This window comes from Procambarus clarkii, chromosome 48 (genome assembly GCF_040958095.1).
Source record: "Procambarus clarkii isolate CNS0578487 chromosome 48, FALCON_Pclarkii_2.0, whole genome shotgun sequence".
NCBI lineage: Eukaryota > Metazoa > Arthropoda > Malacostraca > Decapoda > Cambaridae > Procambarus > Procambarus clarkii.
In genome coordinates, this window is record NC_091197.1 from 24,217,310 (window position 1) to 24,232,664 (window position 15,355).

At 47.3% G+C, this 15,355-nt stretch overlaps 1 protein-coding gene across 7 annotated transcripts in view; it reads left to right on the forward strand.

Annotated features, from left to right (window-relative positions):
* The window catches only part of LOC123764814 (oxidative stress responsive kinase frayed), a 257,836-nt gene that overhangs the window by 81,070 nt on the left and 161,411 nt on the right, over window positions 1–15,355 (forward strand). Inside the window, exon 2 of one of the 7 annotated variants that reach the window (XM_045752994.2) lies at window positions 12,443–12,619. The exons of the other annotated variants lie outside the window; for them this stretch is intronic. The gene's annotated coding sequence lies outside the window, so the exon portion shown is untranslated. The remainder of the gene's footprint in view (window positions 1–12,442; window positions 12,620–15,355) is intronic. 7 annotated transcript variants of the gene reach the window in all.

Here is a 15,355-nt window from a genome sequence, read left to right on the forward strand (position 1 = left end):
GTATCCCGTATATGTTCTCTGTACTCTCTCTATTTCAGCAATCTCTCCTGATCTGAATGGGGAAGTGAGTACTGAGCACTCACTCAAGATAGGACAGCACAAGTGATTTGAAGAGTACAACCATTGTGATGGGATCCCTGGATTTGAAAGTTCTCGTAATCCATCCTATCATTTTTCTGGCTGCTGCAATATTTGCTTGGTTATTCTCCCTAAAATTTAGGTCGTCAGACATCGTTATTCCCAAATCCTTTACATGTTGCTTTCCTACTATGGGCAAATTTGATTGCATTTTGTACCCTGTATTATGTTTAGGGTTCTCATTTTTACTGTATCTGAGTACCTGGAATTTATTGCTGTTAAACATCATGTTATTTTCTGCTGCCCAGTTGAAAACTTTGTTAATATCTGCTTGTAGTTTTTCAATATCTTCAGCAGAGGTAATTTTCATGCTGATTTTTGTGTCATCTGCAAAGGATGATACGTAGCTGTGCATATTTAATGCCTCTAACCTTTCCTCGTAACTCTTGTCCTTCAGTTCTGGGAGCCACTTAGTGGCATGTCTTAGCACCTTTTCCAGTTTGTTGATGTGTTTCTTAAGATATAGGCACCATACAACCGCTGCATATTCCAGCTTTGGTCTAACAAAAGTCGTGAACAATTTCTTTAGTACAGTATTTCTCCATCCATGTATTTAAAAGCAATTCTCAAACCGCTTCAAGCTCCTTATTTTCTTCCAGATTATAACGCATTGCATACTTTATTCCCAAAAAGACATGGTCACTTTTACCCAAGGGAGGTAGGTACTGAATGTCAAATATCTCTTCCTCCTTCCTGGTAAATTTCAATTCTAGCATGGAGGGAACGTCCCCTTCCCTCATCCTCGTAGCTTGCTTAACATGTTGATACAAGAATGTTTCCAGGATGAGTATCTTATGAATGTTTGTGTGCCTTCATTGTATATTTTGCAAAATTTGGCATACATCTTATTTACTTCCTTGCCTAGCAACAAGTCTGTCCAGTTATATCCATGCAAATTTTTTCTAAGTTTCCCAGTGTCCTCTCTTGAAATCGAGTTTAACAACTTTCAATGTCCCCATTCTATACTAGATTATCACAAAGCGTATTTAATGTCCAACAGGACAAGATCACTCTTTCTCAAGGGAGGAAGGTACTGGATGTCAAATACCTCTTCTTTCCGGGTGAATATTAGATCCAGTATTGAAGGAACATTCCCTTTCCTCATTCTTGTGGCCTGCTTGACGTGTTGATACATGAATGTCTCCAAAATGAGGTTTACAAATCTGCCTGTCCAAGTGTCCTCCGTTCTTGCCTCGTAGGCCTCCCAGTCTTTTGCCTTAAAGTTGAAGTCCTCCAGTACCAACAATTAAGATTAATCTTTGTCTGCTCTTACCATAATCTCTCTCATGATCATTGTGAGGCCCTCTCGTTTGTCATCCAGTTCTTCCTTTGACCATGTGTTGCTTGCTGGTGGGCTGTAGGCATTTAAAATGATCAGCTTATCCTGATTCCATAATGGGAATGCCATTATGTCAATATCTCGAGGGTTTTCAATTATTAGCTCACTTATTATTTTTTTTTTTTTGAGATATATACAAGAGTTGTTACATTCTTGTACAGCCAATAGTACGCGTAGCGTTTCGGGCAGGTCCCTGGAATACGACTCCCGCCGCGAAGAATCGTTTTTTCATCCAAGTACACATTTTACTGTTGCGTTAAACAGAGGCTACAGTTAAGGATTTGCGCCCAGTAAATCCTCCCCGGCCAGGATACGAACCCATGACATAGTGCTCGCGGAACGCCAGGCGAGTGTCTTACCACTACACCACGGAGACTGGTGTAGTGCCTGTACTTACCTTCAGGTGTTCTTTCACCAGCACAGCCACTCCGTCCCCCTTCCTAGTGTTCTTGTCACGTCTCCAAACTGAGTAGCCCCCTTGGGAATACAACCTCATTTAAAATATTTTCTTCAAGTTTCGTCTCTGTTAATGCGACAATATCTGGGACGTTGAGTTGAATTATATCCTTCAGCTCCAATATTTTTTTTCTCACTCCATCTTTGTTAGTATATATGTGTGTGGCGGCCACTCCTTGTTATTTTGACACCATACCAACTTAGTGGTTTGTTATGAACAACACATTCAGATACTTATATATAACCTGTATATATAAGTATATACATTCAGATACTTATATATAACCTGTATATATGATTGGGAGATGGCTTCTTCAATAACGAATTGTAAAATCACCTATAACAGAAACATAATTGAATCTGCTTTGATACAGATCACAAAAGAAAGTAATTTGAACATTAGCAGTGGTCTATATAACTTAGATCCATTTTTAATAGATCAATTAAAGGGCAATTTAAGTAGGATCTTTGGAACACATTTGTCTCACTAATTCATTGTAAATATTTACTATTTTATGCTATAATTATCTAAGTGTGGGCCTGTGTGTGGTTGCTGCATCAGATGGGCCAATAGGCCCTCTGCAGTGTACACGTATTGTACCTCACGCCACCATTCTCTCCTGCCTATTTATCTATTTATGTCCAGTACTCGATCTGTAAAATCACTCCTTCTGAAGATGTATTAATATACGAAAGTACTTTAAGAAATTCCTGTTTCATTTTTCCTCCGTGGTCTGACACTGTCACATTTTTAATCACGTGTTTATTTTCGTGATATACACACATAACCTGTGTATATAGTGTAATAATAGCAAAACTATTTGTTTATTGTTTTATGAACATAATAATAATTGAATCACTAATATGTGCACCATAATTTTGAGTATAGCAATAATTCACACATTTTATTTTATAAATATATCACACCACACACTACTGAATAATATTACTGCAAAAAAAAGAAAATCAGTCGGAGACATTGAAATAATTAGGTAATAATATCTTTGTGGGAACTCCCGCCTGACAGCTTGGGCAGAGCTGGCCGCCTCTGATGCTTGCTCTATCAACGCCTACATTTTGCCAGACTTCCTCGCCTTGTTGTGGCCAAAATATGTCGCCTACGATTTTTTTTTTCTCCGTGGTCAGGGAACACAAATGAACACTTATAAGATGAAAAAATGTTTGAATTTTTTTATTTCTGGCGCACAGCGGTGTTGATAGTTATTAATTTTAAGCACATAGCAGCATAAGGGTTTTAAACGTGGGCAGAATGCCTCTCGTCTATGACCTTGATCTGTCTGAATCCATGACTTCTCTTAAATGATTTAAACTTTCCAGTAGTACACGAGTATTACGTAGTTACCGTACATGCATTTTCACGTAGAGAACCCTGCTTTTCATAAGAAGCTATCGTGGGACAGGGTTCTTAAAATTTGATCTAACTTTGTTATCGACTTTGTTAACGACGTCATGCTCATTTGTTTGTTTCTTTTTTGGGGAGTTCTATCCACTTGTTCGACTTTTGGTAGCAAACTTTACCAGAATAGGCGTTTGTTTTGGGATGCTTACCTTTCTGGGTGCCTAACCTGGTCGATTTATCTTGAGGTTATCTTGAGATGATTTCGGGGCTTTTTAGTGTCCCCGCGGCCCGGTCCTCGACCAGGCCTCCACCCCCAGGAAGCAGCCCATGACAGCTGACTAACACCCAGGTACCTCTTTTACTGCTAGGTAACAGGGGCATAGGGTGAAAGAAACTCTGCCCATTGTTTCTCACCGGCGCCTGGGATCGAATCCAGGACCACAGGATCACAAGTCCAGCGTGCTGTCCACTCGACCGACCGGCTCCCTGACAGGCAGACATAGAATGCTTCCAACCACACGGGGGTTTCTGTAGGCCATTGCTTCTGGCTTGTGGCCAGGTTCTGGCTTGTGGTCCCCGGTAGGCCCACAGATCTCCATACATATAACTGATGCCAAAGTCTGATATTAGCATATCAGCCTGGATAAGCTCTGGGGAGCCTCCGGGTCTCACCCAGAAAATGGCGTTTCATTACATTCAGCGCTGTTTTTTTTTTTTTTTTTGTAAAGTCATAATATTGATTGCAAATATATTTTTTCTAAGGAAATATATTGCTTTTGAAAGGAATGGCTGAAAAACAGCCAGGCCAATTCAACATTCACTTGCCAGTGGTTATCTTGAGAAACTGAGAGGTTATCTTGGGATGATTTCGAGGCTTAGCATCCCCACAGCCTGGTCCTCAACCAGGCCTCCTTTTTGTTATACACCCCCAGGAAGCAGCCCCTAGCAGCTGTCTTAACTCCCAGGTACCTATTTACTGCTAAGTGAACAGGTGCATCAGGGTTAAAGAAACTCTGCCCATTTGTTTCTGCCTCCACCAGGGATTAAACCCGGAACCTTAGGACTACTAATCCCGAGCACTGTCCACTCGGCTGTCAGGCCCCCAGCAGAGATTTTCTGCACTGGCAGCAAATTACATCTGCTGAATCAGAATCACCTCCAGAAGGAACGATCATTCATTTACACTCAAATACCTTTTCCAAGTCTCCATAAAATCATTGCAATTTGAGGAATATATTTGTTGTGATAATGTCTGCATGCTTCTTTAGGATTTCCACCAGGCTTCTTGGCTGCTCCTTAAGATAGTCGGGCTGCATCCAGCTCTTGCTTCATGGCTTCATTCATTGCTCGTGCATGCATACCTAGGCGGGTGCTTTAGAGGCAGTTTTATGTGTTCATTTGTTGGAAGTGTGTTCTGTTTGGCTGATACTTCTGGAGGGCCTGTTTGGCTCTCTCTGTTTTTGGGAAGCTTGTTTTTCATTTCCTGCAGATGTCAAGGGTGCCCTTTGAGGGGTCTTCATTCATTCCTGTGATGGGTCGGTTTTGTACAAAAGAGAGCAAGCGTAGTTTAGTTACCAAACACACACACACATACACACAATGTCAGCAAGGCAGACAATCTGCCTGCTGTCATGACTCACTATATTCACACTACAGTATAAATCAGGAAGAACATTGACACACTAAGACTCAAAAGTCCCAGGTGTGGATGGAATTCAATTCAGAGTCTTAAAAGAACTGGCAGAAGAACTATACTGTACCTCCCACTAAAACTCCATTTCACAAAATCTCTGGACCAAGGGATAGCCCCCCTAGATTGGAAATATGGCGATGGTAATCCAGCCTCCATTTTTTTTTTTTTGAGATATATACAAGAGTTGTTACATTCTTGTACAGCCACTTGTACGCGTAGCGTTTCGGGCAGGTCCCTGGAATACGATCCCCTGCCGCGAAGAATCGTTTTTTCATCCATGTACACATTTTACTATTGCGTTAAACAGAGGCTACAGTTAAGGAATTGCGCCCAGTAAATCCTCCCCGGCCAGGATACGAACCCATGACAGCGCTCGCGGAACGCCAGGCGAGTGTCTTACCACTACACCACGGAGACTGTCTCCGTGGTGTAGATTTGTCTGTAAAGCTGTGGTGGCTTACTGGAGGATTTTTCTTGTGACGTGTCATATTGTCACCTGCTCCCTGTGCCTCTTATGAGCGAGCCAAGTTGTGTGCCAGTCTCCGGTAGGCCAGACCTCCGTGTCTGATGTGACCTTTTAGTATGAAGCAATCTAAGGAAAATGCCTTCAGGAAGCCACCAGGGCTCTTGCAGTACTAATTACATTTATTTAATTCAAAATTGGATTTTTTTGTTTTGTGTTTGATTGAATAGTTCAACACTGCATTTCTTTTTTTCTGGGCCACTAGTAAAAGTTCTTGATAGACACATTACATGTACCAATATTTTGAGCAAACCTTAAAAATATCATATTTTCTGGGGGGAGCCCTGTCGGCTCCCCGGAGCTGAATGGATATGTATAACTTTCTGGCATCAGTCAAAGTGCTAGGAGTACTTGCCTACCAGGGACCACGAGCCAGAACTTGGCCACCTCAGAGAGGCACGAGGAGCAATGGCCTATAGAAACCCCCTTGTGGTTGGGAGCATTCTATGTCTGCCATCGACCGGGATAGGCACCCAGAAAGGTAGGCCCCAAAACAAACCCCTATTCTGGTGAAAATATTGCTACCGAAAGCCAACCGAGTGGACAAAACTCCCCAAACAAAATTATAAAACTAACATGACGTCATCACGGCGCCGCGCCACCGTCTGCACAACCTCCCCCCCTCCCTGGGAGGGGGAAGGGGGAGCCCCAGACCCTCCACGCCGGCGATCCAACTGGCAGTTCTTGGCTGATGGAATTACTGGCCAGTCGAATGCCTCTGGCTCCAGTTTTTGTTTCAGTTCTGTGTCTTGTGGTGTGGACTGTCTCTACCGGTGGGGTGTGAGCCAGGAGTAAGATTCCACGGTACTCGGGCTGCATGTGCCTAGGGCTCTCTTCCCTAGGTGCCCTGTAAGTACTGCCCTTGGGGCTTGGGGCCATCTTCCACAAGTCACCTTGGGTTCTACCTCCGCTGTGTCCTTTACTGCTCGGTACTGGGCCGCCCTTGGAGTCAGCTGGGGTTTTGTTGCCCTGGTTTGTCTCTGGGTAGGTGGTAGTTTTTGTCACAGGTAGGGGCGCGGGGTACTGCACAGCTAGTTTTCACCAATAACAGCGGCCGGCTCTGTTCCGTCTGGGTACGTTGTCCTCTTGTGGGGTTTTTTCTTTTATTTTTGTTTTTGCCTGGTGGGGGGTCTGCCTTTCTGGTCCCCCATTACTGTTCTTGGTGTTTTTCTTTCACTTTCTTCTGTTGGTGGTACTCCCCGGTCGGCCGAGCAGACAGCACGTTGGACTTGTGATCCTGTGGTCCCGGGTTCGATCCCGGGCGCCGGCGAGAAACAATGGGCACAGTTTCTTTCACCCTATGCCCCTGTTACCTAGCAGTAAAATAGGTACCTGGGTGTTAGTCAGCTGTCACGGGCTGCTTCCTGGGGGTGGAGGCCTGGTCGAGGACCAGACCGCGGGGACACTAAAGCCTCGAAATCATCTCAAGATAACCCCCGCTTGGCCCCCGTGAGTGGACACGTCCCAGGGGTTCAGCTTTTAGCAGTTTGTTTGGTAGATTTGGGCGCCGGTTCGCGGTACCCTGCCTGGGCTTCCCTTAGCATGTACCAATGGCTAAGGGCCCTGGGAAACCCCACGGGGGGCTCCGTGGTCCTATGGGTGTGTCCCTGGAGTCCCTCTCGCGTCCTGCGAGTTTGACGGTTGCTCTGTCCCCTTGTCTCAGGGTGACACTCACCGGTTGTGCCTCCACTATGCTGCTTGTTGGGTCATTGTTTCTTGTGACCCGGAGTCGTACGACGGGTGTTGTTGGTACGTGCTCTTTCACCCAGGCCTCTCGTCATGATAATTGGGTGCAGGCGGCTGCGGCGTTGTTTGCTGGGTGTAGGTTGTTGCAACGCTCTTGGTTGTTTGCGGCCCCGGATGCCCCGAGGCTGCTCCGTTTTGGTTGTGGGGGTCAGGACTTGGGGGTGGGGGTCGCTTCGGCTCTGGCTCCTTCCGCTCCTTGTCCTTCCCCTTCTCTTCTACACACTTCCTCCCTTGCTTCCTGCTCCAAACCATAGGCAGGTTTCGGGGTTGGGGCGGGGTCTGGTTGGGTTGAGACTCGGGTGGTCTCGGGGGTTTTCTGCTTCCGGGGTGGCGGCGGAGGCATTCGTTGGTGTCATGCAGCTTCACGTGCAGGTTCCTTCCCTCTCAACTGCCTTGATTGCGGAGGATTTGTGGACTCGTGGCCCGCTTGCTTTGGCTCTGCGTTTCTTTTCCCTCCTTGAGCTGTCCTCGAATTGGCTCGTGTTGGATGTGGGAGCGCTTGGGGCCTCTGCCGGGTCCGGTGTGCTGCTATCTGCTGTGCGGGTGTCGTCTGCTTTGTTGAAGCTCTTCGCGCCCATCCTGCGTGATGCGGTTTTGCGGTTCTATGCTTCTTGCCTCGCATGTCGTCAGGCAGTGCTGGCTTCCTCCTTGGAGTCTGCCTGGGCCCTGGCTCTTCGTTTGTCGTCGCCCTTTTGTCCGTTGCTGTTTGCGGAGTCTGCTGTGCGGCAGTATATGCAGGCGGCCTCGGTCAGTTGTCGGCCTATGGCTGAGTTGTTGTTGCTCCAGGGGGCTCACTGGGGGCCTTCCCGGAAGGGTCGTGCCAGGGCTCGGGGGTCTTTTTGTCGGGGTAGGCCTTTGGTGCCAGATTCGGGGCTGGTGGCACCTTCGGTTCCGGCTGTGGCTGGACGGAGTGGGGTCCGTCCTGTTCGCCGCCTCGGTTCTTGCAAGACGCGTCGGCCCTTTCGCGGTTCGTCCCATTGACGGGGCGATGGGGGGGGGGGCGGCTCGCCCAGTTTGGTCACGCCTGGTCCCACGATTCATGGGCTTTTCGGGTCGTTTTGTGCGGCCTGTGGTGGCGTTGGGTGGCTCTTTCTTCCTCAGGGGGTTTGGGGCTCGTGGGGCTAGCCTCTTCTCCTGCGCTCTGTCGGGTCATCTCGGAGTGGGTTTGCTTGGGCTTGGTCGAAACGACGTGGGTTTCCCGCCTGTTTCCGGTCCCGAAACGGGACTTCGCGGACCTCCGGTTCATTCTGGACTTGTCCTGTCTGAACCCGTGGGTTTTGTGCCCCTCCTTTCGCATGACTACGCTGTCCCAGGTTCATCTTCTTTTGGAGAGGGGCGCTTGGATGGTGTCCCTGGATCTCAAGGACGCGTATTGGCACGTTCCGGTTCATCCGGGGTTCAGGGACTGGCTCGGTTTTGTTGTGGGGTGTCAAGGTTACCGTTTTCGTTGTCTTCCCTTCGGGTTGAATCTGGCGCCACACGTTTTCACACGCCTCACTCGGATCGTGGTGGCCCGCCTGCGTCTGCTAGGTGTTCGGGTGCTGGCCTATCTCGACGACTGGCTGGTTTGGGCTCCCAGCCAGTCCGCGTGTCTGCTCAGCAGGGATTTGGTTCTTTCTCAGCTCGCCAGGTTCGGGTTCTTGGTGAACTGGTGGAAGTCCCATCTGGTTCTCTCTCAGGTTTAGTCTTGGCTGGGTCTGGTTTGGAACGCTCGCGCTGCTTCCTTGTCTCTTCCTCCGGCGGCTCTCTTGCGCATGCGGTCCCGCCTTCGCCCTTTTCTGAGGGGTTCCCGGGTCACGAGGCGGTTGCTTGAGGGTTTGTGGGGGAGCCTGAACTTTGCCATGATGGTCTACCCGCCGGGTCAGGTGTGACTTTATCGGCTGTTCTGATTCCTTCTGGGCCGGCCCTTCCGCCTCTCTCACGATCGTTGGGTTCGACCTCCGGGGGCTTTGAGTCGGTTGCTGCGTCGCATCCTTCATCTTCGGGTTTTTTGGGGTTCGGTGCCTTGGTGCCTTCCCAAGCCCTTGCTTGATGTGTACACGGACGCGTTGTTTTTTGGCTGGGGTTTTGTGACCAGTGCTCACCAGGCCGGCCAGGGGCGGTGTGGTCCGTCCTTCCATCGGGCTCACAGCACGGTGCGGGAATTCGCGGCGGTGTGGATGTCGCTCCGGAGGATTTGAGTTGCTCGCGGATCGACGATCAGGCTCCATTCGGACTGCTCCCCGGTGGTTCATTGTTTGAACTGCTGGGGTTCGGTGCAGTCCTTGGCTCTTTGGGGCTGGTCGCTTCGGGTGACTCGTCTGCTGAGTTCTCGGGGTTTGGCTCTCCTGGCGGTTCATGTCCGAGGGATGTCCAACGTCCTTGCGGACGGCCTGTCCAGGTTCCGTCCTCTTTCTACGGAATGGATGGTCGATGCCGACTTCTTCAGTTGGCTGTGCCGGATGTTCAGGACTCCGGATGTGGATCTCTTCGCGTCGGCGTGGTGGAGGCGTCTCCCGGTTTACGTGGCGACCTTTCCCGACTGCGAAGCCGTCGGGGTCGACGCCTTCAGGCAGGACTGGGCGAGGGGGGAGTTACCTGTACCTCTTTCCCCCGGTTCTGCTGTTTCTCCAGGTCCTGACTCGCTTGGAGACTTACCGAAGTCGGGTTGTCCTTCTGGCTCCTTGGTGGCCGGCCCAGCCTTGGTTTCAGGCGCTGCTTGCTCGGTGTCCGAACCCAAGGGTCTTCCCGCGGCTCTGCCTCTTTCAGCAGATCGGTCCAGCCCTGTACGAGGCTGGTTCCATCTTCTCTTCGAGTCTTCACGTCTGGTGTTTTTGACTCTGGTTTATCATTCCTTGTATGGTGTGCAGGTGGCTTCTTTGTTGGTCTCCCACCTGCGTGCTTCATCTCAGCGACAGTATGAGGTTTCCTGGCAGTCCTTCCGGTTTTTCCTATCACTGCGTCGGTGTTCTTCGGTCTCTGATAGGGTTGTTCTGTCCTTTCTCTCTTGGTTGTTTCAGGACTGTCATCTTATGCTGAATACTGTCGCTTCGTATCATCCGGCATTGGCGGAGCCGCTTCAGCTTGCTTTCGGTGTTGATGTTACTTCCGCCCCGTTTCGCAAGTTGTCTCATGCGTTGTTTCACCTCCGGCCTGCTCATGCGCCGCCTGAGCCGTCTTGGTCTTTGGACCGCGTGCTCTCGTTTCTCTCTTTGCTCGGTTTGTTGCGGCCCCTTCCGTTCGGGATTGCTTTTCTAAGGCTCTTTTCCTGTTGGCATTGGCCTTGGGGGGTCGGGTTGGCGAGCTTCATGCTCTCCTCCGGCACCGAGGTTTCTGCTCTTTCGGTCCTGATGGTCGTTATGTTCATTTGGAACCGTCTCCCGTCTCCCTCTTTTCTGGCGAAGAATGAGACGGCTGCGTTACAGAGGGTGCCGTGGGTTGTTGATGCTTGGTTGGTCAGGCCGGGGGTGCATCATGTGTTGTGTCCGGTTGCGGCTCTCCGCCGTTATTTGCACGCCACGGCTTCCATTGCCAGGGATGCGCTCTGGGTTGATCCGGTTTCCCTTCTTCCCTGTTCCCGGGCTCGGGTCTCTCAGGTTGTCCGCAGGGTTATTAAGTATAGCCAGCCTGCGGTTTTTCCCCGGGCCCACGATGTTCGTAAATTTGCTGCTTTGGCGGCTGTCTTTGGCAACATGTCTTGGGTGGACATTCGGGCCCGGGGTTTTTGGAGATCGAACAGGGTCCTGGCCGCTTGCTACCTGGTGAATGTTCCTGGGCCTCGTCGGGCCTGTGTTGCTTTGGGTCGGCGGTTGCAGCCAGTTGTCTCAAATTCGCGTTAAGGAGTGAGGACGGCCCACCGCCCGGGTAAATCCCTGGTTTTTCCTTATCTTTGGGTAGTTAGCTCCGGGGAGCCAAAGGGGCTCCCTCTAGAAAACCAGCGTTGAATGTAATGAAACTCCATTTTCTGGGTGAGTCCCAGAGGCTCCCCGGCATCCCTCCCTCTCTCCGGTCGGCAGTGTTTTTCGTGTTTTTGACATCCAGCCTAAGAACTAATGGTTGGGTCGCCGACGGTGGGGTCTGGGGCTCCCCCCTTCCCCCTCCCGGGGAGGGGGGGGTTGCGCAGACGGCGGCGCAGCGACATGATGACATCATGATGGTTAGCTATTTTTGGTTTGGGGGAGTTCTGTCCACCTGTTCGGTCTTCGGTCGCAATAGTTTACCAGAATAGGGGTTAGTTTTGGGGCGCCTACCTTTCTGGGTCCCTATCCCGGTCGATGGCAGACATAAAATGCTCCCAATCATACGGGGGGGGGGGGGGGGCTCTATAGGCCATTGCTCCTCGTGCCTCTCTAGAGGGGGCCAGGTTCTGGCTCGTGGTCCCCAGTAGGCATGAACTCCATGCATTGACTGATGCCAGAAAGTTATACATATCCATTCAGCCTGGATAGCTCCGGGGAGCCTCCGGGACTCACCCAGAAAATAGCTTTCATTACATTCAACGCTGGTTTTTTTAACGGCTTTTTGTAAAATTTTGTCAGTGTTTAAAACTTTTCAGAACATCTGTTTATTGAAAATATGATACACTGTATGTTCTGGAAAGGGGGGATTTGAATATGGGTTGGAATTCGATCCTAGCTGGTTGAAGGAGTTGAGCGTTGATCCCTCACACCATCCTCATATCTCAACTCTTGTCTGATTACGTATCACGTCCATATAGCGTATGGCTATATGTCACGCTCCGTATGGCTATATAGTCATACTGGCTTACCACTTTCTCCTCACAATTACCTTATCTATCTTTTGGTTTTATATGAATGATTTCTAGATTTTAATGTAATTCTTGAGTTGTGTTAGGTGTGATTTATGCCATGTACAGTACTGTACTGTGTAGACTTTCAGCCTTGTTGGCCTCTTTGGGGTAGCTTTAAGAATTATATTTTATATTTTATAATTAGAATTACTGTACAGTATAGTTTATCTTTAATATTTCATGCTACAGTATATTTGTGTCGTAAGATTTGCAGACATGCTGGCATGAGAAACCTGGGATACCTTTCTTGATTGCATTCCTGTGATCAAACAACTTCTTGTAGCTTGAGCAGTAAATAATTTTTGTAAGGCCTTAACAATGAGGTCATTGGTGTTGTATAAACATTATTGATCTAACTTTTGGGTTTGGTTTACAATCTTGGCTTGGCTCCCCAACAGGAAGAGTCAAACCGGAGTAGGTAGGGCTCTGTTGCCTAACAGGATCACAGGGCTTACCCCTAGAGGATGGAACACACTTAGTCTGTCCCCTATCCTTTGGCCAGAAGAGGGTTTTCACGAGCCACACTCGACTGCCCTCCAAGTCGTCGGAGCACGCAATCCTCCCACCACAGAAAGGTGGTATTCCAAGGGGGGAAGGGATTTGTTTAGTTTATAATGATTATTGTTATTTCAATTCTGTATATTTTAATAATTAGGCACCTGTGGTAGGGATATGCTTTATCATAACTTATTGTTAGAGATTATTAGTAAGTAATTCTTATAGATATCACTTGTATTACTAGATACAATATTTATTATTTTGTGACCTTTTAATTCTCAAATGATCATTATATTCTGTGACTTTTAATTCTCAAATGATAATTAAAAGTAAGATTTGAAAATTGTATTACATGAATAATGTACAATGAATGTTTAATTATAGTATTTAATACTAATCTTGTGATTTTATCTTCATCATTACCACCTCTCTTCTCATTTTCATGGGGTTAGGAAGCACAACCATGGGTAAGGTATGAGAGCAATATAGATAAAGGTTACAATATACTGTAGCCAAAATAACATTAGGATAGTTACCGATGTCAACAACAAAAAATGTTAGTTGACCAGTGCATAGAATGAAACCACACAATTGCCTAGAACTCTTTCAACATTCTTCAGTAACATACTAAATAAAATACTGTATATCTAATAAAACACTAAAAAATATCATATGCACTCGAGCTATGTCAATAGGCCGTTCTCCCTCTTCGCCCTTACTTCATTACACACAGAAATCACAATTGCGTGATGCATCAAATGAACAAATCCACAAGGGAGAACGGCCTATTGACATAGCTCGAGTGCATGGTGGGAGTTGTGTAAAACCCTGGTTTGTGCCTCGGAGAGGCTGCAGGATCCAGTAAGTTCAGTAGAACTTTGGTTTCAACTCCTTTTGACTATGTCGTAGCTCAGTCGATTAAGGCAGCATCTGGGATGCTCTCAGGACGCAGGTTCGAATCCTCGTCACGGCCCTTGTGGATTTGTTCATTTGATACATCACACAATTGTGATTTCTGTGTGTAATGAAGTAAGGGCGAAGAGGGAGAACGGCCTATTGACATAGCTCGAGTGCATGGGGGGAGATATGTAAAATCCTGGTTTGTGCCTCGGAGAGGCTGCAGGATCCAGTAAGTTCAGTAGAACTTTGTTTTCAACTCCTTTTGACCATGTCGTAGCTCAGTCGATTAAGGCAGCGTCTGGGATGCTCTCGGACGCAGGTTCAAATCCTTGTCACGACCCTTGTAGATTTGTTCATTTGATGCATCACACAATTGTGATTTCTGTGTGGTAGGCTCTACCCTGATCTTAGTGTATGGCCGATCTCTTGGTATCTGACCAGCATTTTTTGTGTCTGTAACATTATGAGGTCCTTTGCTGTTTTTTTTTTACCTTTTCCTCTCTCTTTGCTGCTTGTCCTCTCAATTCCAATAATCCTCTCCTTTTGGTCCTGGTTGTTTATTGATTTATGTTTATGCCTAATACTGTTGCTTTTCAGCACTGGTAGAGTTGCTTTTGTTAGAATTAGCTTCAACATTTCATTGGTCCCGTTTCACAGGTCATCTGGTACATTTTTTCACCTCTGGCATGTTTTCTTCTGAGCTTTCTTGGTCCCTAGATCAGATTTTACTTTTTCTACATCTCCTCGGTTCTCGATTTAGCCTATGATTCTTTTTACAGTGCCATGTTTTTGTTGGCTTTTGTTACTGGGTGTATTCTGTTAGCCATGGTTGGCACCTCCTGGTCTCCATGGTTTTGGCAGCTTGTTCCATTGTTGTACTGAAGCCGTGTGGAACGTGTGTTGCATTAGGTAGGATTCCCTGTTTCTGATTCTTTCTCATTCAGGGGTTACTTGTCTTCTGTTCTCCTCCACCTTAATGTTTCCCTTTCTGTTGTTCTTCTCTGTGGCAAGAGGGCTCTCTCAGAAAACGAACTCAGTGGACAGCTGCTACTAGTGGGTGAACGCTCTGCTAAGAGCTTTGTTTTCACTGTTGATTAAATTTGCCTTGCTGTTGTATGTTTTGTTTTGCTCTACCTTCCTGGTGGCTGATTTTTTGGTGAGGGTGACCAAAAATTACCTGGCCTCTGCAAGGGTGTCCAGGTTTTGGTCTGTGGTCCCAGATAGACTTTTAATGACTCACGAGATAAGAGGCCTAGTGTGTCTTAGTATGTAATTACAGTACCTAAGTTTAGTTACAGGATTAAAGCTACGCTCATGGTGTCCTGTCTTCTCACCGTTCTTTGTCATGTGCACTTTGAAACTACTAACAGTTTTGGCTGTTAGTAGTTCTCCACCACCTTCTCACTTAACTTGGTCCAACCATCTAACACTGTTTGCAGAAATGAACATTCTAATATTTTTTTGGCAACTTTGTTTCCTTAGTGTCCTCTTATTCTTGAAGTTGCAGTTTTCAAAAATTCTTCTCTGTCTATTTTGTCAATTCTTGTTACTATTTTGTATGTAGTGATCATATCACCTATTTTTCTTCTATCGTCTAGCTTTGACATATTTAATATCGCTAACTTTCCTCATAGCTCTTGTTTTTCAGTTGCGGAAGCCATTTAATTGCATGTCTTTGCACCTTTTCCAGTTTATTGATATGCTTCTTGAGATATGGGCACCATATATCTGCAGCATATTCCAATTTTGGTCTCACAAAGGTTGCGACTTTTTTTTTTAATTTTGTCATCCATGTATTTAACACTTTTGTGTTCCCGGCGTGCGCACCCCAGCCTACCTCAAGGTAGGCCCAGCGTTTCACGTGGGCGAGCGACCACGCTAAAATGTGTATATCTGTACTCTTTTCAGTTTTC